General features: G+C 36.6%; 1 protein-coding gene across 13 annotated transcripts in view; it reads left to right on the top strand.

Moving 5' to 3' along the window:
- PGBD2 (piggyBac transposable element derived 2) overlaps positions 1–25404 on the top strand; it is a 111637-nt gene that overhangs the window by 64325 nt on the left and 21908 nt on the right. For 10 of the 13 annotated variants that reach the window (XR_008665646.1, XR_008665645.1, XR_008665638.1 and 7 more), the window contains 4 exons: positions 4993–5111; positions 12557–12705; positions 19407–19539; positions 25287–25403. The gene's annotated coding sequence lies outside the window, so the exon portion shown is untranslated. Of the gene's footprint in view, positions 1–4992; positions 5112–12556; positions 12706–13542; positions 13820–19406; positions 19540–25286; position 25404 lie in introns of those variants that run through there. The other 3 variants (XR_008665647.1, XR_008665639.1, XR_008665650.1) reach the window with 2 other exon arrangements.

Here is a 25404-nt window from a genome sequence, read left to right as displayed (position 1 = left end):
GAGTTTGTGTAAGATTGGAATCATTTTTTTTTCTTGAATATATAATAGCAACCAGAACTTGGTGCTTTTCTTTGTGGGAAAATTTTGACTCCGGATTCAGTTTTCCTAAAGTTTTATCTATAAGACTCTTCATGTTTTCTGTTTCACTTGAGAAACTTTGGTAGTTAATTGGCTTTCTTTAATTCATTGGGGTTGACTCTACTATGCTTTACAAACTCTGGATATTTTTCTTATTGTAAAAATGTGCACAATGTAAATTTTACCATTTTAACCCTTTTTTATTTTTAAGAAAAACAGAGTACCTGGTTAAGGGGGACAGGCGGAGAGGGAGAGGGAGATCTTATGCAGGCTCCATGCCCAGCTCAGAGCTCAACTTGGGGCTCCTTTTCACAACCCTGAGATCAAGATCTGAACTGAAATCAAAGAGTCGGACATAAAACCACTGAGCCATCCAGGAGCTCCCCATTTTAATCATTTTTAGGCCTACAATTTCACGACTTTAGGTACAATTATAATGTTGTGTAACCATCACTACTATTCCCAAAATATTTTTCATCATCTTAAATAGAAGCTCTACTCATAAGCAGTAATTCATTTCACCCTTCCTGCCCCCGGTAACTTCTATTTCGCTTTCCATCCTTCTGAATTTGTCTATTGTAGATAACTCATATAAGTACAATTTTTATATGTATATACATATATAAATCATAGAAGTAGAATTATCTACATATATATGTATAATTTGACCTCTTTGGTTTATTTTACTTAGTATTTTCGAGGATTATCATTGTTACAGCATCAGAATTTCATTCTGAGTTAATGGTCAAATAATACTCTATTTTACAGACACAGCGCATTTTATTCATTCATCTGTGATGGACAGAGCCACTGTTCCACTCTTAGGAATAACACTGCTGTGAACAAGTATATGCTGAGTCCCATTTTCAGTTCTTTTGGGCATATACCTAGAACTGGAATTGTTAGATCATTTGGTGATTCTATGTTTTTAACTCTTTGAGGAACTACCAAACTCTTTTCTGCATTGTCTGCACCACTTTATCTGCTGTATCCCACCAGCAGTGTATCAGGGTCAGATTTCTCCATATCCTCCATCCTCTGCAACACTTACATTCCTTTTTTGGATAATAGCCATTCTTGTGGATGTGAAGTGATACCTTACTGTGGTTTTGATTTACATTTCCCTACTGATTAATGATCAGAATCATTTCATATACTTATTTATCATTTGTGTATCTTATTTGGAGATAGGTCTATTCGAGTCCTTTCGTACTGACATTTTCTGTTGTTGAGTTGTAGGGCTTCTTTATATATTCTAGATATTAAAACCTTACTAAATTTTGATTTGCAAAAATTTTTCTCTATGTTGTCTTTTCACCCTTTTGATAGTGCTGTTGGTATATAATAGTTTTAAATTCTGGTTAAGTCAAAGTGACATCATGCCTAATGACACGGTAGAACTTTATAGGGTTCGGTCTTTTCAGTGAAACAACCAATAGACTGGAGAAAACGACTAGAATCAACTATTTTAGACTCTTGACCTTGGTCAAACTCTTAAAAGAACTAGGAGAGTGTTTGATTGAAGGGAAAGGCTGTTGCTCTTTGGTAGAGGGCTCCAAAATTTAAGGTTGTGTGTTTTGATTGGTCTGACAGATTCCTGAGGACTGGACATTGATGTTTGCTGAAATTTAAAGTGACAGTACCTCCTTCACGTTTTGGAGTCAGATATTTAAGGAAATCTTTGTCAGGTGATTGGCCATCAGACAGCATGGAACAGAAACTTCAAAAGGAATACATACATACTTTGCAAGATTGTTAATAAAAGTCACAAAGGAACTGTTCCCTCCATCAATAAGCAAAAATCAGCAATCTAGGAGGAGTGGGACAGTTAGAGTTCTAGAGTTTCCATAATCGCCAGATCTCTTTGTATTTTACTTACTTGGGGTTCCCCCCCCCCACTCCCAACCCCTACTTCTTAGATAGGTAGATTCATGACTTCCATCAAATTTAGGCTATTTTCAACCATTATTTTTTTGTATTATCCCACAAGTCCCTCAGGTTCTGTTCAATTTTCTTTATCATTTTCATTCTATACTTCATACTGGATAATTTGAACTGACTTGTCTTCAGGCTTGCTGATTATTTCTTCTGCCTGTTCAGATCTGCCATCTCTATCAAATTCTTGCTTCCTATGAATGAATTCTATTTCCTGATTTCTTTAAATACTTTATATTTTTTTGTTGTTGAAACCTGGACATTTCGAGTAGTATATTGTGGTAACTTTGGAAGTCAGGTTCTCTTCAGGAATTGATTTTGTTGCTTGTTGAGGTCTTCAGTTGCCTATTTGTATACTGGCTTTCCTAAACTGTTTTCACAAAGCTTTCCTTGTGCCCATTACTGACCTGTTATCTTGGCACTCAGCCTGTGACATCTCAGAAGTTCTGTTGTTAATGTGTGGAATTTTTTTTAAGTGTATATGCCTCTTTAGATGTTCTGATAGGTGCCACCAAAGAAGCTGCTGTTTTCTGGGGGTGCTGAATAAAGCCAGCCATCCTAGTTGACCCTCAGGGGAACCTCGTACTACCCAGATCACAAAACTCCAAAATTAAGTTTAGAGTTCAAGATCCTACTGTCCCTCTGGAACCAGCCAGCCACTTGAGGAATGCAGGCTGCTATACCCACAATGCAACATGATTCAAGAAGGAGGCATGGTAGCTGGTTTACCCAAGCAGCTCTTTTGAACCAAAGTTCAACAGCCTCTGTCTCTATTAAGCACTTCTCTGGTTGCTATAAGTGTCTGAGTGACTCTAGAGTTCTAAAATAGTGGATTCTCATAGTGTTTTTCCAGCTTAATGTTTGTTTTGGTGGAGAGACCAACCCTAGAAGCTGCCATTTTTTTGACATCTTTTGCTGCCATTTTTACTGCTATTTTAAAGTAAATCACAGATTTGCCACTTCATCCTTAATACTTGAATCTTCCAAAATAAGAACAATTGCCTGGATAATCCCATATCATTATAATGGGTAGTTAGCATAGCTGTTGTTTTCTAATATTCTAAGACAAGTGCATCGTTTTCACATTAACTATCTTGTCCTCAAAATGTCCTTTACAGCTGTTTTGTTCAAACCAGAAACCAGTCAAGGATTAACTAAGCACATTTAGTTACTGTGTTTCTTAAGTCTTTCTTAAACTAGAATAGTTTCCTCTCCTCTCCCTATTCTATTATTTGGACTTGTAAAGAACCCATCAATTGGAGTGATAAAATACTTTATGTTCTGCATTTCTGTGGTGTTTCTTCATACATTATTTTTAAAAAATATTTTATTTATTCATGAGAGACAGAGAGAAAGAGAGAGAAGCAGAGACACAGACAAAAGGAGAAACAGGCTCCATGCAGGGAGCTCGATGTGGGACTCGATCCCGGGTCTCCAGGATCGCACCCTGGGCCAAAGGCAGGCGCTAAACCGCTGCACCACCCAGGGATTCCAGAAGTCTCTATGTAAAAATAAAAAATCTCCCACATGGTTCTGCACATCCATATTTGAAAACCACTACCAGGGGAAATTACTAAACAATAAAAAGAGCAGCATGGGGTTATTGAAGGGGCATATCATTTAAAATAATGAAGTATTATTCATTATTAAATTAAGTGTAGGTATATGTATGTGTGTACATATGTGTATGTGTGTGTACACACACACACACACACACTGAATTGCTTTGTGTTAAGTAATAGCAGATATGACCTGGAAGAGAGTGGACATTATAAAAGAACCTGGTTACAATTTGAATGAGATGTGCTCATTTAGTGCTTAGTATATTTGTATTTAAATTTATAATGAGAGTTCATGGATATAGGGAACAAATTGTGATTGCCTAAGATGTAAAGGGTCATGAGCAGGTAAAGAATGAGGAGGGTCAGGGATCCCTGGGTGGCGCAGCGGTTTGGCGCCTGCCTTTGGCCCAGGGCACGATCCTGGAGACCCCGGATCGAGTCCCACGTCGGGCTCCCAGTGCATGGAGCCTGCTTCTGTCTCTGCCTCTCTCTCTCTCTCTCTCTCTCTCTCTCTCTCTCTCTGTGTGTGTGTGTGTGTGTGTGTGTGACTATCATAAAATAAATAAAAATTTAAAAAAAAAAAAGAATGAGGAGGGTGAAAGGTACAAATTTCCAGTTATAAAATGAATAAGTCATAGGGTTGTAATGTACAGCATGGTAACTGTGGTTAATAATATTATATTGCCTATTTGAAAGTAGCTAGAACTATGACCCAGCAATTGCACTACTGGGTATTTACCCCAAAGATACAGATGTAGTGAAATGAGGGGACACCTACACCCCAACGTTCATAGCAGCAGTCCACAATAGCCAAATTGTGGAAGGAGCCACGATGTCCTTTGACAGATGAATGGATAAAGAAGATGTGGTGTATATGTACAATGGAATATTACTCAGCCATCAGAAAGGATAAATACCATTTACATTGACGTGGAAGGAACTGGAGGGTGTTATGCTGAGTGAAATAAGTCAACTGGAGAAAGACAGTTATCACATGTTTTGACTTATGTGTGAAATAAAAGAAATAGTGCAAGGGACTGTAAAGGAAGGAAGGGAAACTGAATGGGGGAAAAATAGAGGAAGACAAACCATGAGAGACTCAACTCTGGGAAACAAGTTTGCTGAAGGGAAAGTGGGTGGGGGGATGCAGTAACTGGGTCACAGGCATTAAGGAGGGCATGTGATGTGATAAGCACTGGTGTTACACTATATGTTGGTAAATTGAATGTACATTTTTTTAAAAAAGTAGCTAGAAGAGTGGATCTTGAAAATTCTTATCACAGGAAAAAAACTTTTGTAACTGCATGGTGGCAGATGTTAACTTCCTGCCGTGATCATTTTACAGTTATATACAGACAATGAAATCGTTATGCTGTGCAAACCAAAAAAACTTAGAACGCAATTTTGTTTTTCCCAGTTGGAGTCATTCGATGTCCAGTTTGCAGCCAAGAGTGTGCAGAGAGACACAACATAAATAACTTTTTTGTGAAGGACACTACTGAGGTTCCCAGCAGTACAGTAGAAAAGTCTAATCAGGTAAGCGTATTAATTAAGTCTTAAATGTTTTGCCTCCTTCTATTGAGACATGCTAAACTCCTGACAGACTCTAAAATAAAAGGTGTTTGACATTGACCATTATGTCTATCAATAATTATGTAATATTTTAAACAGTAACTTTAAACAGGGCTTGGTGCAGGGAATAAACTTTTTAATTGTTGTGGAACCAGCTTTAAAGAATGAAAATGTAATTATGTCAGCTACAGTGCAAAGTACTTAAGACCTCTGAAAGTTCCCCTGTGAATACCAGTGATTTTTCTTTTTTGTCTTCCAGATTGTCATGTCACTTTGCTTCATATGTGATTATATTTATACTAGATATACTTTGTTAGTTACATCACTTTATCAGATGAACTGTAGTAATGCATGTGAATGCTCAGTCCAGGAAATTCAAAAGTAAAGTAGTATAATCAACAGAGTAGTTATTATCCAATATGAATTGATGATGATAAGATGAGAATTGAAGAGACTCTTTTTTTTTTTTAAGATTTTATTCATTAATTCATGAGAGACAGAGAGAGAGAGACAGAGACACAGGCAGAGGGAGAAGCAGGGAACTTCAGGCTCCATGCAGGGAGCCTGAAGTGGGACTTGATCCTGGGACCCCGGGATCACGCACGCCCTGAGCCGAAGGCAGATGCTCAACTGCTGAGCCACCCAGATACCCCAGAGAATAGAAGGGATTCTAATCTGAAGGACAAATTTAAGAGGCTGCTTTATGCCTCTATAATATTAGTTTTGGTAAGTTTAGTTACTCTGTTTTTGTCACAGAAACATAATAGGAAGAAGTTATGATCCATTAAACTAGAGACAAAGTCCAAATTGACATGTTTGCTGTAGATAAGTGAGGGGGAGGGTGTTAAACCTGGTTCAGGAATAGGGTACTTGGAGGAATATTTTGGGACTATTCATGGGAATATCATGGGAATATTCCATGAAGATGGGAGAGATGATAATGTGGGATGAAGGAAGCACTAGGCAAAGATAGAGAGATCTGAACTAGTCTGGTGGCAATAAGGAAAGGAAGGGAAGAAGTCCACACAGGGCTTGATATACCTGATTGGATGTGGAAGTGAGAGGAACCCCATTAGTAGGATGGTGGTGCTTTTCACAGAGAGAAAGGGGCAGAGAAGTGGTTAGAGAATTGGTTTTGAATATGATTGAGTTTGCCTATAAGACTAAGGTAATGTCATCCATGGTCAAACTGGAGCTCTGAGGAAAGTTTGTAGCTGAAGAAGTTTAAAACCTTTTTGTTATAGATAATTTTAAGCATTACCAGGAGAGGGACAGTTTCACTTGACTCCCATGTACACGTTACTAGCTTAGTAGTCATCAATTCTTGTTTTATGTTTAACCTGACAGCACCCTCCCCATGACCACACCACACATTATATTGTGTTGAAGTTATTCCCAGACCTTATATCCTCTAACCCATAAGTCATTTTCTATGGGAAAGTAAGTTTTATAAACATAACCACATTAATTTCATATGTAAAAAAAATTACAGTTATTCCTTAATATATCAAACATCCAGTGATAACGTATCTAATTGTTGTGGTTTCTTTTTTTAAAACAGTGGTTTGTAAGGATCCAATAAGGTCTACACAATTGACGTCTCAATCCTATATTTTAATTAATCTCAAATTACCTTTTCACTTTATTGGTTTTCTTTTTCCTCCCTTTTAACCTATTTGTTAGATAAACTGGGTCTTAGTCTTGTAAAGGTAGCCTTATTCTGCATTTTGCTGATCATCTTCATAAAGTCACTTATGTACACTGGCAATAAAAATGTAGAGACTGATTTAGTTTCAGGTTCCATTGGGTGAGGGGGTGGTGGTGTAAGAATACTTTCATCTGGGCAGCCCTGGTGGCTCAGCGGTTTAGCGCCTCCTTCAGCCCAGGGTGTGATCCTGGAGACCCAGGATCGAGTCCCACGTCAGGCTCCCTGCATGGAGCCTGCTTCTCCCTCTTCCTGTGTCTCTGCCTCTCTCTCTACCTGTGTCTTTCGTGAATAAATAAATAAAATATTTTAAAAAATACTTTCATCCATATGTCTGAGTGTACTTCAGGAGGTATAGGAGTTTGGTTCTCTTTTTTCTGATGTCAGTGGCCATTAATTATCACTGCCACGATCCCGTATTATATTAGGCACTTGGAAAATTGTGACATTCTCATTCTGTTATTTCCCGTTTTTCTTAACTGGAAGAGAAACCAAAGGCTTCCTTCATTTATTCTTTGGTTATAAAGGAATGGTAGATTAAACACTTGATTTATTTTTCCTTTATTTGCTGATTTTTAGAGTAGTAACCTAGTTTCTTAGCATTCTTCAGAGGTTGACTAACAAGTGGGTGTGTGTTATTATGAATTAATGGATTTTTAACACAAAATGTGTTGTAGTAGTTGTTCTTATTGATGCTCAAATTGTGCCATCTTGGCAAAAGGAGCCTCACATTGATTCCTGAGTCATTCTGATACAATTGCAGTAGTCACTGCTGTCTCCCTTCCTTTCTCTTTTCACAAGATATTAGGGGCTTTGATTCCTTTTAGCTGGAAATGCTATCTATCTGGAGACCACAGTATGGGTACTCATCACCACTGAGTTGGTCATATTTCTAGGCCTTGCAGGAGAATGATTTAGCAAATACTTTTTATTAAAAAAAGAGAAGTGACTGCACTTAACTGTATCAAGCACTGAGTGATGTATAGAATTGTTGGATCATAAAATTGTACACCTGAAACTAATATAACACTATGTTAATTACATTTGAATAAAAAAGAATAAACAAGTCAAACAAGTCCATCAGGTTTGGTCTTGAATTTAGGCCACATAGTGTCTCCTGGGGAACAGGCAAAGGATCCTCTCTAAAGCATCTTTTTATTAAGAAGCTCATCAACCTCAAACACACGAAATTTTAAGGACCTGCAATAGAGAGTCTCTGAAATCTTTAAGTGTCAGGGAAGGGGATAAACAGAATACAAAGTAAGTATTAGATGATAGAAAACTGTTAAGTTTAGTAAGGAAACTAGTGTTTTTAAGAAGTCTAGGATTTTAGAAAAGTGATGGTGCAAATTTTTAACAGAAAAGTAACCAAGTTTAGTCTTAGTGTATTAATGTATTAACCAAGTGAACAGATTTCTGGAGCAAAAATGTGAGAAATGACCCGAGAAGCTCTGACAGCAAGTGGCTATACCAAAAAAATTAAAACCATGTCCCCCCTAGTGCCAAAACCACCAGATGATAGTGTAAAAATTCAGTGTACAGTTATTCGTTTTATGTGATCCCAAATGTCCAAAGTCATGTTTCTGTTGCTGTTATTTTTTCCACAGAACTAATAGTTTGACCTGGTGTCCTATAGAGTATGTGAGAAATAAGGGTTGTAGCCGTGCCTTCGGGGCTTTCCCATAGGATGACCATTATCCTCTCCAGTTCAGCCAGTCTTTGAGGTTCTACCTTGACCCTGCTGAGGATCACAGAAGGCTCACCGTTCCCCTTCCCTGCCCTGTCATGTGAATAGTACTGAGAAGACTGCCCAATTATCAGGAGAGTCATAGATGTGCTGAAAACTCAAATTCGGCAGAGGGAATAAAGTCTGTGATTATCAAATGTGAATGTATTCCACTCCTAAGCAAACTGATAGCCTGATTGAGGCTCATGAGAAGTGACTGAGAAGAGGATATAACATCTATTTCTAAGATTCTTGTAGCTAGAAGACCTTAAGAAGAGAAATAGATTTCATTTGGCTCAATAGTGTATTCTCCATAAATAAAATGTGCTTCCATGTGAGGTAATGGGTGTCTAATTGCTGAAAATAGACAAGGAGCCTATCTAGGAAAGAAAAAGCAAATATACCACTACACCATATTGATATTTATAAGTCCAGTTTAGATTTGTAGGTCTTTTTGATTTTATTTCACTTAACCTGACATTGGAAATCTTGGTTCTTAATTACATTGACATCATTTGTGTTCTCGAAATATAATATATGTTATAGGATATATTAGTTTTGGTACAATCAGGAACTATCTTAATTCTTAAAATTAAGAATTGTTTACTAGATATAAACTTGTTTACTGAAAGAATAAAAAATACTTAAAAGTATCAGAGCTAGCAACTATAAAGAAGCAGCTCAGAGAACAAAGAGAGTCAAAGTTAGAAGAAGGGTCTTGTAGAACATCAGTTCAAACATCTGAAGAGGCTGCTTGGCTCAGCTCATGTTGGTGTCTAAGCTTTTGGCCCTGGGACCACAGAGCGTAGCAGAGCAGGAGTAGGCCTGTGGTGCTAGTAGTATCTCCAAAGCTGGTTCTGTGAGGATTAACAACACTGCAAACCAGGGCTAAGCGCTACTGTGGGAATACACTTGCCATCACCGGGGTGAAGTTCATGGATTGGCATGATATACACAGAAAATGCAAGCAAATAGACAACTAAGATGATGAAGTACCTTCTTCCTCTGACACTGCAGTCCTCCTCCAGCACCATCTATTGTCAGAATCTAATATGGGGGCAGCCCTGGTGGCTCAGCGGTTTAGCTCCCTGCATGGAGCCCGCTTCTCCTCTGCCTGTGTCTCTGCCTCTCTCTCTCTCTCTCTCTCTCTCTCTCTCTCGCTCTCTCTCGCTCTCTCTTTCATGCATAAATAAATAAAATCTAAAAAAAAATAGATAAATAAAAGAAAAGAATCTAATATGGAACCAGCTCAGCATGAATACGGTTTGTGGAGTAAGACTATGGAAGAATAGAGTTGGTACTGAAAGTAGAAGTTATAGAGCTGTTTCTGTCAAAATAGAAAGCAAGGAAGCCAGCAATTACTTACACGTATGCATAGGAAATAGTCAATCAAATCCGTATGTTTTTTCAATTTTTTAAAAAAAATGTGTTAGTTAACATTCAGTGTAATATTCTAAAGTTACTTGAAATAAAAATTCTCTGAATATTTAAGCCACCACTTGATAGGCAGATTCATTTGTTTCATTTGCTTTTGGTTTAGCGATTTAATTTTTTAAATTTAAATTTGTAGGACTATATATAAAACATTTCTATAGTTCTAAAGTAAATTCTATAAAACAGTGTATTGAGAGAACTCAAGCTTCTATTGCTGTTTAATCTACCCATATACCTTATTTCTTCTCTATCCTATAGGCAGCCATTTAATCTCCTTTATTCTTCCATTTAAAATATTTTATGTGGGATCCCTGGGTGGTGCAGTGGTTTGGCGCCTGCCTTTGGCCCAGGGCGCGATCCTGGAGACCCGGGATCGAATCCCACGTCGGGCTCCCGGTGCATGGAGCCTGCTTCTCCCTCTGCCTGTGTCTCTGCCTCTCTCTCTCTCTCTCTCTTTCTCTCTCTCTCTGTGACTATCATTAATAAATAAAAATTTATTTAAAAAAATAAAATATTTTATGTAATTTTAAGTAATTTTGTTATTTTTAAAATATTAGCAAATGTCATTTCACCCATCTCCATCTTTCTTAGAAGAGCATGATATACTTTCCACTTTGCTTTTTTATTTTACTTCATATTCTAGGGATTCCTCATTCTTTCTGTAGTGTAGAGATTAAATTTTAGGTGACATCCATAAAGACAGGATAGCTGAAGCTAAGGCAGGGAGTATGGATGAGACAGCCCCCAAATCTAACAAAAATGTACAGAATCAGAGGAAGTGTGGGGATAGGATCCAGAGGGCAATCAGGGAGATAAGAGGATCAAGAGATCCAAAGGATTTCTGGGAAGTGTAGGAGTCGATGATATTAGAAAAGTTAAAAGATGATGAGAGCTGAGAAAAGGCAGACTTGAATTAAGGAAAATGTTATCCAGGTATTTGGAATTTGGCTAATGTAAAGCACTACTGACAGGGAAATTTTTTTTGCCCTAGCATATGAAGACTGCTTATATATACTTCTAATACCTTTCGTCAGAGAGAATAGTGCCACCCTTTACACAGTTACACAAGCTGGAAACAAAGGAGCTATCCCTTCTTCACCTCCCTTTGAGTGCATCCTCTGAAGCCATTTTACTGTCAGTCTTCCTCATTCATTCATATGTCCACCCACTCTCACCTAAACCACTGAAAAAGCCTCTTGTCTCTGCAGAAAGCACTTGCCCCTTTTCTAATCTGTTCTGTATATTGCAGTGACAGTGATTTTTAAAATCGCAAGTCTGGCCATGTCACTTAAAAGCTTTTAGGGGACTTCCTCAGACAAGGACCAAAATTGCCATGTGATCATGCTTCATCTGGCCCCTCTACCTGCCTTGCCCCTAGCTGCTTCTCTTGCCAGTCTTCGCCTTGATCTCTGCACTTAAGTCATACTTTCTGTCAGTACTTTGAACCTGCTGTCCTCTCCTTGCCAGAGGCTTTTGTACTGTTCTCGCTGCCTAGAAGTCTTTACATCAGTAATTGATGACTCAACTTTCATATCTTTGTGTTAATATGATCTCCTTAGAGAAAGCCTTGCCTGGGTAATCTCTCGCTTTTTCCAGGACTCCAACCCCACTAAAATGAGATCACTTTCCCCTATCATGTGCTTTTATAGCTTCTCATACCTTTCCTTTGTGGTACTCCTCAGTTTGTAATTATTTATTGATGTGATTTTTCCAGTAAGTGTTTGTGTGCCTCACATTTAATTTCACTATTACTGAATAAAATCTGTTAAGCATTCTAGGGATCCCTGGGATGGCGCAGCGGTTTAGTGCCTGCCTTTGGCCCAGGGTGCGATCCTGGAGACCCGGGATCGAATCCCATGTTGGGCTCCCGGTGCATGGAGCCTGCTTCTCCCTCTGCCTATGTCTCTGCCTCTCTCTCTCTCTCTCTCTCTCTCTCTCTCTCTCTCTCTCTCTCTCCCTATCATAAATAAATAAAAAATTAAAAAAAATAAAGATAAGAGCATTCTAAGTAACCTGCCCAAGACTACTTAGCTAGTAAATGGGCAACTGGAATATCAACCCACACTCCTATCCACAAGACTCGGTATCATAAGAGCAGGACCCATGTTTGCTTTTTCATCATTGTACCTTAACATAGTGCCTGGAATATTTGATATATTGAATGAAGAACAATGCCATGTTTCCATTTCATATGTTTATATTTTAAAACATGTCAGTTTAAATTTACAAACACTGTCAGGATAGCTGATAGAGTCCAGTATGAGTGGTATATCATTTTTATATGACTAGGAGGGTGTTTTGTTTTGTTTTGTTTTTTTAAGATTTTCTTTATTCTTGAGAGACACAGAAAGAGAGGCAGAGGGAGAAACAAGTTCCATGCAGGGAGCCTCATGCAGGACTCGATCCTGGGACTCTGGGATCATGCGCTGAGCCAAAGGCAGACACTCAACCATTGAGCCACCCAGGCATCCCAATATATGGGATAGTTTTTTGACCACCTTTTTGTTTTTCTTAAAAATTGATGTGACATGTTTCTCTTATTAGGTATGCACAAGCTGTGAGGACAATGCAGAAGCTAATGGGTTTTGTGTAGAATGTGTTGAGTGGCTCTGCAAGACATGCATCAGAGCTCATCAAAAGAGTGAAGTTCACAAAAGACCACACTGTAAGACAGAAGGAGGAAGTATCTCCAGGTAATAAACTGGCTTTAATCTCTTTTGGTCTCTAACCTTCCCCCTCTTTTCTATCTTCCTTTCCTGGCTTTGTTTTGATACCATTGTAAGTGTTAAATGCATTCTTGTTTTTTAATATAAGGAGGTCTGTATTGTAATTGAAATGTGAAGACCTCCAAATGTTGTTGAATATGAGTAGATATAAAATCTTTCTGCCTTATATTGATTCATACTCCCAATCCCCCTTTTCCTTTAAATGCTATAATTTGGTGTAAATGTATAGGAAATGGAAGAAAAAAAGAGTTGCTTTTTAAACTTTTTTAGCTTCTCTTACTACTTCTCTTGTTTCTAAGGTATGACAAGAGGTGGGCTTAATAAAAATTTATAAGCCTGATACCATTATGGAAAACCTGTTTCATGATATTTGATATGTAGATAACTAAAGAAGCTCTGCCTTTTATGTGACTTACAGTTTCTCAGTTTTTATTGTATGACTTAAAATGTAAAGTTTACTAATAATTTGTTTTATTATAGTAAAATATATGTAACTTAAAACTTGCCATTTAAACCATCTTTAAGTGTATAATTCATTAATATACACATTCATTTTATCAGTGTACAGTGCATTAATGGCATTCACAATGTTATGAAGCTGTCACCACTGCCTGTTTCTAAAGTTTTTTCATCATTTCAGGAAGAAACAATACCCACTATATATTAATGCTTATTCCCCACTTTCCTCTACCCCGTGGACTTCTAATCTGTCTGTTCGAGTTTGCTTATTTCTGCAAGTGGAATCAAATAGCATTTGTCCTTTTTTTTTTTTTTTTTTAAATTTTTATTTTTTATTTATGATAGTCACACAGAGAGAGAGGGAGAGAGAGGCAGAGACACAGGCAGAGGGAGAAGCAGGCTCCATGCACCGGGAGCCCGACGTGGGATTCGATCCCGGGTCTCCAGGATCGCGCCCTGGGCCAAAGGCAGGCGCCAAACCGCTGCGCCACCCAGGGATCCCCGCATTTGTCCTTTGTTGTCTGACTTATATCACAATTGTTCAGCTTTTATCTATGTTGTAGTGTTTATCACACTTCATTTGTTTTTATGGCTCATTAATATAGTTTTGTTTAAAAAATTATTTTTTGGTTTTAATTTTTGCTTTATTGCCTTTAATTCAAGTCAACCAGTATTCATAGATCTATTCTGTATTCGAGGAACTTTGCTGTGCATTAGAGATGGAAAGTGAATAAAACAGATAATTTTGCCTCACAGGAGTTATTAGTATGATGAAAGTTACAAACAAATTGGCCTCATAAGTTCTGTAGAAGCACATGAAAGAAGCCCCAAACTCAAGATTTGGGGATTTAGGTTGGAAGCGAAATCTGGCGCTTGAAGGAGAAAGAGAGTTTTATCACAGGAAGGAGAGGAGTGGGGAAAACTGAAGTACATGCACAAATATCTAGAGAGAGAGACAGTTGAATATAGCTGGAGAGTAAGATTCAGGGGGAGGAGCAATAAAAGATGAGGCTAGGAGTCTGGTGACAAGGGAAGTGGGATTATAATTTCTGAGGACACTGATGAGGAAAAGACAAAAAGGGAAGAGGCCAAGTATAGATTCGGATAAATTAAATAGATTAGTGCTAGAAAGACTTGTCTCTCTTTTTGTGAATTCAGCCATCTATTGAAAAACAGAGCAGAGGAAATAGGATTAAAAGGTAAGGAATGTGGGGAATACTTGAAATGATTCCAGTTAAAGGAGAGCTCCAGCTTAGGAAACAGTTTGGTAGCATCAATGTTACATTGCATATACAGGCCTTAAAACTTCCTCCCTCGAGGGGTGCCTGGGTGGCTCAGTCAGTTAAGCGTCTGCCTTCAGCTCAGGTCATGATTCTGGGGTCCTAGATCGAATCCTACATCGAGCTCCCTTCTCTCAGGGGAGCCTGCTTCTCCCTCTGCCCACCACCTCCACCTCTCATGAGTAAATAAACAAAAATCTTAAAAAAATAAAATAAAATAAAATAAATAAAATAAAACTTCCTCCATCAGGCCTCAGCAGTGTACTTGTAGGTATAGAGAAGAATCGAACTTATCTAGGATTGGGGTTTATCTAGATAGATGTTGGAGAAGTTCAATAGAGTGAGAGGTAAAAATAATGGCATTTACTAAATGAAGGATTTTTTTTTTTTAAACTGCATTGTTGTGCCCAAGATTGCGAATCCGAGAAACCACCAAGGAGCACCACCAAGGAGCCGACACCAATGCAAGCGCACGAGGGTTTATTAGCAAGGAGGGGAGCAGGGACTTGGACCCCGAAGTGGGTTACAGCTGGGTTATTTATAGGCTGGTCTAGGGGATTTTCAGAAGGGGTGGAGGAATTTCTCAAGTTCTGTTTACTTTCAAGGGCATTGAGCTCCGTTCTCATTCTAATATGGGACTTTCTACCACAGGGTGGGCTCTGTTGTCTTTCTGATATGGGATTCTCTGCCAAGGGCAATTCTGAGCTCTTTTGTCTTTCTGATATGGGATTCCCTGCCGAGGACATTGAGGACATTCTGCAGTTTTTCCCGTAAAGTTCAGCTCTTATTCACAGGGGCCTAAGATGGCTGTACTTGTGCTAATGCTCAACTTTAGGTAGGATGGCCTTAATTTTTCTCGGCCTCCACAGTATAAAGGAAATGAAATTGATGGTGTCAGTTGATAATGAAAGAAATTGTTAAGAACCTAGAAATCATTGAGCCCCAGGGAGAGTAGTTGGAAGGTTAGAACGTTGAAGTTATTAGAGTAGATGTTTGGATTTATGATTATAGAAATGGAGCACTTATGGGCCGTCAAAAGTCTAAGGTGAGACCATGATGTAAGGAGCTCTAATGGAGTTTTAGGTCTCCGGAGATGAGAAAGTCTGAGAGCCTTGTTTTTTTGTGGTAATCGATGTGGACTTCTAAATCATCCAGAGTGATGATGACATTGAGGACTAGAAGGATGACTGAGTCAGGATCCAAATTCTTCAATAAGTAAAGGAAGTCTATAAATGGGTGATAGGATATTCTAATTACCTAAATCAGAAGCTCTATAGTTATTGTTGGATGGTAGGCACAAACTAGAATGACCTAAGCCAACTACAGATGTATGGTCACTGTATTTATTGTGATGCCTACATGACATGCACATTAAGGAGAAGGGTACAGGGGAGCTGTTAGGATATTCACGTTATAATAGTGAGCCATTTTTGCATTGCTAGAATTAATTGCATTTGGTCTTGATGTGTTGTGCTTTTAATAGTCTTTTACTATATTGCTAATTTTCTCCAGTTATTTTCCTTCTTTCCAACTCATATGAGTTTTATGCATTTTTGCCTATTTTGGATCTGACTTGATGTAGGTTGTCTTTTTGTTTTTATCCACAGAAACGTTTGCTCTGAAATTTATCTAATTATATTTTATATATATCTTTAGCTCATTATTTTTCTTTAATTTCTCCCAGCTTACCTTAGTTTTATTTTAAAGTTCTAATACTAACTTCCTTGACATAAATAATTGATATTTATTTTTTGTAGAATTATAAATGTTTAAAGCTTGATATAATTTGCCACTTTGATTTCTACTATATTTTAAATATTCTGCATTTATGGGGGCGCTTGGCTGGTTCGGGTGGTAGAGCATGCAACTCTTGATTTCCAGGTTGTGAGTTCAAGCCCCACATTGGGTGTAGAACCTACTTAGTTAAAAAAAAAAAAATCTGAGTATTCTGCATTTATGGTTCTGAATCCTAGACTTATGAATTTTTGTGTTATTTATTACTTTGGTGCATTATAAATAATGATATGGAAAGGAGGCCATAATGTATATTAAATGCAAAAAGCAAATTCCTTAACAGTCTGGTTATTATGAATCCAAGAATTCATTAAAAGGAAAACAAAAGTGTTCTCATTGCTTGGAGTTTTTGTTTGTTTCCTGTTTCAACTGTATAGTTTTATTATGATCAGAAAATGTGAGTCCGTGAACTCTTTCTACGTGCTGGCATAGAACATAAGGTTTTTGTAAATATTGATAGTACAGGTGACCTTTGAATAACATGAGGCTTAGGGATGCTGACCCCTGCACAGTCAAAAATCCACTTTGTAAACCTTTGATTCTTCAGAACTTTACAGTTAACTGCTTCTAGTACCAGTGCCACTTTACTGGTAAAAGTCAATTAATACACTGTTTTTTAAAAAGCTTTATTTATTTGGGAGGGATAGCAAGTGTGAGTGCAAGTGCACAGGCATGTGCACACAAGTAGGGGGTGGGGCAGAGAGACAAGCAGACTTCTCACTGAGCAAGGAACTGATGCTGGCTAGATCCCAGGACCCTGAGATCATGATCGGATTTGAAGTCAGATGCTTAATGAACTGAGCCATTCAGGTACCCTAGAACCCATTTTGCAAGAAGTGTATGTGTGTGTATTGTATATTGTGTTCTTACAAAGTAAGCTAGAGAAAAGAAAATGTTGAGAAAACTAAAAGGAAGAGAAAATACATTTATAGTAACCATACTGTTTTTTATCAAGAAAAATCCATGTGTATGGACCCAGGCACTTAAAACCTGTGTTGTTCAAGGGTAAACTCTATATGAAAATATATTTTAGATAAATACAAAATTTATATTAAAAGGAGAAACCATGTAAGTTCACTCTAAGAAAAAAAAATAAACCTTTTTATAATTAGGAAAAAGCCTTTCTAGAAGCAGTTCTCCAAAACTAAAGTCATATAAAATAAAACCAGATTCGTTTTTCTGTAAAATGTTTTAAGGATCTTTTTGGGAAAATGACATAAATCAAGTCAGACTGGAGAAAATATTTCTAAAATCTTTAGCAAGCAATATATCAAATGTGTCTGCAAATTGGTAAGAAAGACACTTGGAAAAAATAGCAGAGGTTGTGAACAGACAATTCTTAGAAGAAATACAAATGGTTGATTAGTGTGAAAAGTTGTACAGTTTCAGTTATTAAAGAAATATGTCTAAAGATAGTGAAATCTTTTTTTTTCTGTAAGATTGGCAAAGATTAAAAGTACTGACAAAACACTGTTAATAATGTAGGCAATAACCACTCTACACTGTTAAGAATACAAATTGGTACAAGTTTTTTTTTGAGGATCATGTATGTTTGTAGAAATCACCCTTTGACCTAACAGTTGTGCTACTTGGAATTGATCTGTGGAAACATTCAATGACTTATACTTTTATATGTTTATTTCAACATTATCATACAATATTAAAAAATGAGAAACAGTGCAGAGCTTATATTCATTTGATGAAATACTATGCAGTTAATAAATAAGTCAACATATTTACTATCACAGAAAGGTATCTAAGAGGGGCACTAGGGTGGCTCAGTCAGTGAAGCATCTGACTCTTGATTTCGGGTTCAGGTCATGATTTCAGGGTCGTGAGTCGAGCCCCATATTGGCCTCACACTCAGTGCGGTGGTGCCTGCTTGAGGTTCTCTCTTTCCCTCAGACCTTCCTCTGCTCAAATGTGTGTGTGAACGCATGCTGTCTCTCAAAATAAGAAAGGTAGCTAAGAGTTAAGAAATCTTATAAGGTAGTTTGTGTCATTTTTTAATTTTATAAAACAAAGTGCCTACTAGTGTATATAGTTAAATATAAATAGAAAAACAGCCAGAAGAACATATACCAAGCTACTAATAGTGGTGGTTATTGCTGAAAGTGGAATTATTTCTGAAATGTTTGGATTTCACCTATAATTATTAGTAAGATAACTGGTATTTATATTTAATCATTACATGTACTTGTATTCTTTTTTTAATTTAACATTATGACATAAGCATTGCTCATTAAAAAGTTACATGGCAAAAAACAAAAAGTTACATGGCTGGGGCACGTGGGTGGCTTAGTCAATTAAGTGTGGACTCTCAATTTTGGCTTGGATTGTGGTCTTCAGGTTGTGAGATCCAGCCCCCTGTTGGGCTCCATGCTGGTCATGGAGTCTGCTTGAGATTGTGTTTCTCCCTCCTTCTACCCCCCAACTCTGCTTTCTTTCTTAAGAAAGAAAGAAAATTAAAGTTACATGGAGGACAATAGTATGTAGTGAAAACTTTATGATTATTTCTGTGTTAATGGGTATCCTCTGGAAGGATTTTTACAAAAGTGGGAAAATAAGTTTTTCAACACATTCTTTATACATTTTTATTAGATATTTCTGAATTCCACTTAAAACCGTCTTCTCCCGTATTTGAAGTAGAAAACATCTAGTTGGTTCACACTCACTTAACCTAGGCTATTTTCTTAAGACTTCTTAATTACAAAAAAAAAAAAAAAAAAGATTTATTAATTACAGAAAGCATATTTTTAACTACATACTTTTCTTTTTCTCCTGGGTTAGTTTGAATTTCTGGAGAGAAAAACTTATTTATGTTTTCCTTCTAAAATGCTGAGAATACTTAATAGTGTTTTTTCTTTTTTTAATTGAAAGTATAGTTGACACACAATGTTACATAAGTGATTTGACAGGTTTATACATTATGCTCTGCTTACCACAGATGTAGCTACCATCTGTCACCGTACAATGCTATTTTAATATATATAAAGCCTAGTAGTAGTGATGGTGTTGGTGGAACTGTTTATAGCACTTTTATATCTCAATGGATTCAAATTTAAAACAATTTAATAATTATGTAGTATTCACTTACATTAATTTTCTTCTTTTTGCCTGCCATTATTTCTACAGAGGCAGTGGGTGTGACCAGCCAGCAACCAGTATTTTGTCCTTTTCGTAAGAAGGAACAGCTAAAGCTTTACTGTGAAACATGTGACAAACTGGCATGCCGGGACTGCCAGTTATTAGAGCATAAAGAGCATAGGTACTGACATCTTTAATTATAGACACACATTTATAATAAGCTATATGAGGAATAGAGGACTGCTGGAACCCCAGCCAAATGGCAGTCAACAAATAAAGTTTTTTTGGCCAGCAGTATGTTGGCTTGTTCCAGGATTTTTCAACTTGGGCACTGTTGATACTTGTTGGCTGGGGGTTGCTTCAGGTTAATTGTATGGTGCTTAGGTTCATTTTTGACCTATAGTCACTGGATTCCAGTGACATCATCCCAGTTGTGACAACTGAAAATGTCTCCAGATGTTGCCAAATGCCCTGCAGAACAAAATCACCCTGAATTGAGAACCACTGGCCTGCACACTATTTGAAAATAAATGGAATTTGTTGCCAGTGTTGTAAAGTGAGGAGATTTTACCTTCAGAAAAAAAATTTGGGTCTTTGGGTTTTTGAGAAAATGGAACTTGTTAGCCCCATATTCATGTCAGCATTGAGTGGAATTCACTTCAGTGTTCTGTAGAATGAGGCATGGGTTTCCCAATTCATCATAATTCCTGCAGAAGCTTATTTTTAAATCTGACCTCCCATAGGCATTTGAGTCAGCAGCCACTGATTTATTTAAATAGTAAGATTCTGATTAATATAAACAAAATAGATTAAAATGGTCTAGGCTCAGAAGCTGATGATTGGTTACCAGAGAGGTGGGTGAGGGGATGGGTTAAATAGATGATAGGTTTGCATTTGGTGTGATGAGCACTGGGTGTTGTATATAAGTGTTGAATCACTAAATTATACAACTAAAACTGATACACCATATGTTAACTAACTGGAATTTAAATAAAAACTAAAAAAAAAGAAAAAGGGAAAAAATGATCTAAGGTCCCAGTAATGGCAGACTAGACAATTTGTACCAAACCATACCAGTGAGGATAACAAGAATACCTGGACAAAATACAGAAGTCATTGATAAAAAATCTAGAGCTTAGTAGTAAAGAATTACGAGGCCAGATTGGAGTGGGGAGAGAAAATAATAGCTTTTTTCCCTCTTTGAGGCATTTACCAGGACTTCTGATAGGCCACAGGGCTGAGAATGAGAAGATAGGGATTACAGGGATTGAAGGTTCCTCCTCCTTGCCTTGATTTGGAATTCTGAAAGTCTGCACTGTTTAAGTAAAGATGAATTTGGTACTAAATAGTTCATGACTGGGACTGAAGCCTCAACATCAAATTCTTCAGGGCCCAGAGATGAAGTAAATTGAAATCATACTGGTGCCCCAAGATGTACCTGGTAGAATTAAATATAAATCCTTCCTGAAGAGAAAAAACATCATCCTCTGTCTCAGATTTATTCAGTAATGAACTTTGCAAAATGGTCCAACACATAATTAGAAGTAATCAAGTATTCTAGGAGATTAGACAACATGAACAAAACCTGGCAGATACAATAAATAATATAAAAAGACCCTTAGGGCTACCTCTTTTTATATTGAAGAGACAAAATGGAAAATTTGGGTGGAGAAATGAAAACTATAAAAAAGAATGAGATGGAAAGTCCAGACTGAGAATTACCATAACTGAAATTAACTCATTAGTGGCTGTAACAGATTTGACGTAGCTGGAAAAGAGAATTAATGAACTAGAAGAAAGTAAGAAAATACCCAGAATGAAGCATGGTAAACAAAAAGATAGGAAGTGGAAGTAATACAGGGTGTAACTGGGGCCAAGAAGGAGAAGAGAGGGAATGGGAAGGAAGCAACATTTAAAGACAGAACATAATGGCTTAGAATGTGGTAATATTGAAGAGAGATGTCTAGCCCATATTTAGGAAGCCATAAAACTCCAGCAGGATAAAAAAATATTTTTAAAATACAGAAAGAAAATAATTACAAAAGTAAAGTTCTGTACTCTGAACATTTTTTTAAAATGAAGATTAATGAAAGACATTTCAGATAAAATAAACTGGGATGATATATTCCCAGTAACCCTCACTAAAGTATACCTAGGCAAAAGAGAAATGGTAGTTAATGAATGGTGGAATGAAGAGCAATTAAAATGGTAAGTATGAGTAAATCTAAATAAATGTTGACTTAGGAAACAAAAATGTCTTATAGTGTTTTTTGTATATTACACAATAGATGTTTTGGGAGAATATGGAGTTTGTGTTGTAAGACTCATGGATAGTTGTAGAAGATGATAAAAAAGTACAAATTAGTATTAGTAAGTGTAGATCTGTATTTTGTAATGCCTAGAGTAATTACTAAAAGAATAGTAGAAGTGTCTAGGATTATCAGAGTTAACAGGGAGGGGAAGTGGAATCATTAGGCAGTCTAAAAACAGACCAAAAAAGAAAAACAAAGAACAGATGGGATTTAATAAGGACTTGGTAAATCTGTAAATATATTTGTAATTATAACTGGAAATGGGTAAAATGTTCCAAATTAAAAGATTTTTGGCCTAGATAAGAAAGAGAATAGAAAATCTGCCATTTGCTTTTTATAAGAGGAGCACCTAAAACCTAAGTATGTAGAAAGAATAATGGAAAGAGATACACCACATAACACTAATCAGAGGCAAGCTGTTATATCAAAGTGCCTTGAGATAAAGAGGGACACTTTATCCAATAGAGGGGTCTCTTCATTTAAAAGAGCAGTTCTAAATATGTATGCCCATAGCCTTAAAATATATAACAAAAAGTAACAGAACTTAGAATAGACCAATCCATAGAGTGGGAAATGTTGACATTTTCAATAATTGACAAAACAAGCAGATTTAAAAATCAGGATATCCCGCCAAGATTCAAATAACCTAAAGACTATGTGGACATTAAGGAACACTGACACTGCACCCAACAATAATGTGCATTCTTTTCAAACATGAAAAAAAAATTAATTGACCTTATGTTAGGGCAGTCTTAAATTTCAGAGGGTTAAAATGCTATTAAGTCTTGGTGTAAACTCAATGCAGTTAAATCTAGAAGATAATAGATGGAGAAAATTCTCCATATACTTGAAAATGAAGACCTGAAATTCATATGAAAGCTATATGCGGCAAAGCATGATCCTATACTGCAGCCTGGACTAGAAGGGGAAAATGATTTAGAGGACATGACTGAAACAAACGGTATAACTGGTATATGGTGTGTAGAGTAGGTGAGAGAATGATCTCCATGTCCATTTTCTTAATCGTTACAATATGGTTGCGTAACAATGCCCTGTGTTTAGAAAATGCATACTGATTATTACGGTGTTAAAGAGCTGTGATGAGTCTATTTAAAAAACTAAGCTGTGTAAAGATATACATCTCTGTACCATGGCAGATTTAACTTCAAAGTTATTTCAAAATAAGCAGTTAGAAATAAATGTAAATAAAGCATTGAAGAAGAAATCCCAGTGGATATTAGAAGATACTTTTATCTGAATATTAGAAATAATATCCTAAATATATTGTAAAGGCCATGATGAGAGGAAGATCTATAGATCATGAAATGTATGTATTAGACAGCAAGAATAAAAAAAGGAAATGTATCAAACATTTATCTCAAATTAGAAAAATCAGTGAATAAACCTAAAGTGGGGAAAAGGACACCATGAGCGTATGCAGACATTAATGAAGCAGATAATGTCAAAAATCAAATCATTCAAAAGATTGGTAAATTGACAAATCCCTTTATGAGTGACTGAGAGCTGACCCACCTGACCAATGCCAGGAGCTAAAAGGAGGAGCATCAGTACATCTTCTAACAGCATTTAAAATTATGAAAAGAATATCTGTCAATTGATTTGAAAATTTTTACTTGAAAGAGAATAATTCTTAGAAAATACAAGTTACTGAAACTAGCATAAGGTAAGCTAGAAAGCCAGAATAGTCCTTTAATGTAAATTCATGATTTGTAAATTCCTCACAAAGAAAACTACAGACCCAGATGACTTAATGGATGAATCAACAACATAGGGGAGGTAAAAATAACACCTTAAATTAATGCAGCCTTGTCCAGAGAATGATGAAAGAATGTATTCTCTCCAGCTTGTTTTATGAGGAATAAAAAAATGACTAGTCTCATCCATGAAATGAATGAACATTCTAAGAAATAAAATAGGAAACCAAATCCAGTAGTATTTTGATTTTTGGACAATATAATTGCAACCTGGTTGGCTTTGTTTTAGGTATACTGAGTTCCTCTAACATTTGAAAATCATTCATGTAATTCATCATATTAAAAGAATAAAGTAAAAATTACATGATCATTTAAATAGAGACAGAAGGAACATTCTGTAAAAAATATATATCTATGTATATATACATGTACGTGTGGTAGAAGATCTTATCTTAGCAAACTAGGAATTAAATAATTTCCTAAACCTGATAAGGTTATCTGTAAAGAGACCTAGATAACATCATAACAGAATATTGAAAGTCTTTATTTTTTTTAAAGATTTTATTTATTTATTCATGAGAGACACACACAGGCAGAGACACAGGCAGAGGGAGAAGCAGGCTCCAGGACTGCTGGATGGGACTCCAGGATCACACCCTGGGTCAAAGGCGGCGCTAAACTGCTGAGCCACCTGGGCTGCCCAGAATATTCAAAGTCTTTAGATGGAGTTTAGGAACAAGATGAGAGTGACAATTCTGACCATTTCATTTAATGTTACACTGTACCACAGTCCCGAAGAGTGCATTATATACAAAGGAAATCCAACAGAATAATTGTGTTCCCCTTTTTTTTTTCTAATGCTGGCATCCCTATTTAGTGATTTAAGTGATCTTGCACTTTTAAACCACATTATGTAAATTACTGTAATGCATTTTATGAAAAATTAATAAAACTGGTTATCTTCTACATTACTATTTCCCTGGAGCTACTCTTGAGTTCTCTACATGGTTTGTCAGGGGTTATCATGTTCACTTCCAAGTTAACTTTTTTAAATGTTTTTTTTTTTTAACTTTTATTTATTTATGAGAGAGAGAGAGAGAGAGAGAGAGAGAGAGAGAGAGAGGCAGAGACACAGGCAGAGGGAGAAGCAGGCCCCATGCACCGGGAGGTGCTATATTTTATGTTGCTTAAAGCTTACTGCATTTAAGGCATAATAACATCAAGAGGTTGTTTTGTTTTTTTGTTTTTTGTTTGTTTTTTTTTTTTTTTTTTACTCTTCCCATTTTTCCCAAAGGCAATATTTGTGACCTCTATGATGGCACAACTACCTGATGTTTAAAAGTGATCTTTAAAATATATGTTTACAGGGGCACCTGGGTGGCTCAGTGGTTGAACCTCTGCCTCTCTCAGGTCATGATCCTGGGGTTCCAGGATCAAGTCCCACATCAGGCTCCCTGCATGGAGCCTGCTTCTCCCTCTGCCTCTCTCTCTGTCTCTCTCGTGAATAAATAAAATCTTAAGAAAAAAATGTATGTTTACAGCACCAACATTTCCTAGTTATGAAATTGTAAAATAATAAATAAATCTACTTAGATAGATCTGTGATTACTTTTTGCCAGGTTGGCCAAGTGACCTAAGATGCTAAAACCATGCATGATGTTTATCTTTCCCAAATTTCCAAATTAATTTAGAGTATCCATGAATAATATATTTATAAAGACTCCCTCTTTCTTAGGGATAATTTGGAAAGCATGAAAAACCTGCCTTCTAGGGATATATTTGAGGTTTTTTAAGATTATTATTTGTTTTTTATGATATCTTAAATAGTTTCTATTTGGGGGCTTTTCCTCATTTTAGATATATTAGCTTGAAATAATGAGCTTGTTTACTTGTCTTTCCAGGTACCATTTTATAGAAGAAGCTTTTCAGAATCAGAAAGCGATCATAGATACACTAATCACCAAACTGATGGAAAAAGCAAAATACATAAAATTCACAGGAAATTAGATCCAAAACAGG

This window comes from Nyctereutes procyonoides, unplaced genomic scaffold (assembly GCF_905146905.1).
Source record: "Nyctereutes procyonoides isolate TBG_1078 unplaced genomic scaffold, NYPRO_anot_genome, whole genome shotgun sequence".
Lineage (NCBI taxonomy): Eukaryota > Metazoa > Chordata > Mammalia > Carnivora > Canidae > Nyctereutes > Nyctereutes procyonoides.
This window is presented reverse-complemented; position numbering and strand designations above follow the sequence as displayed.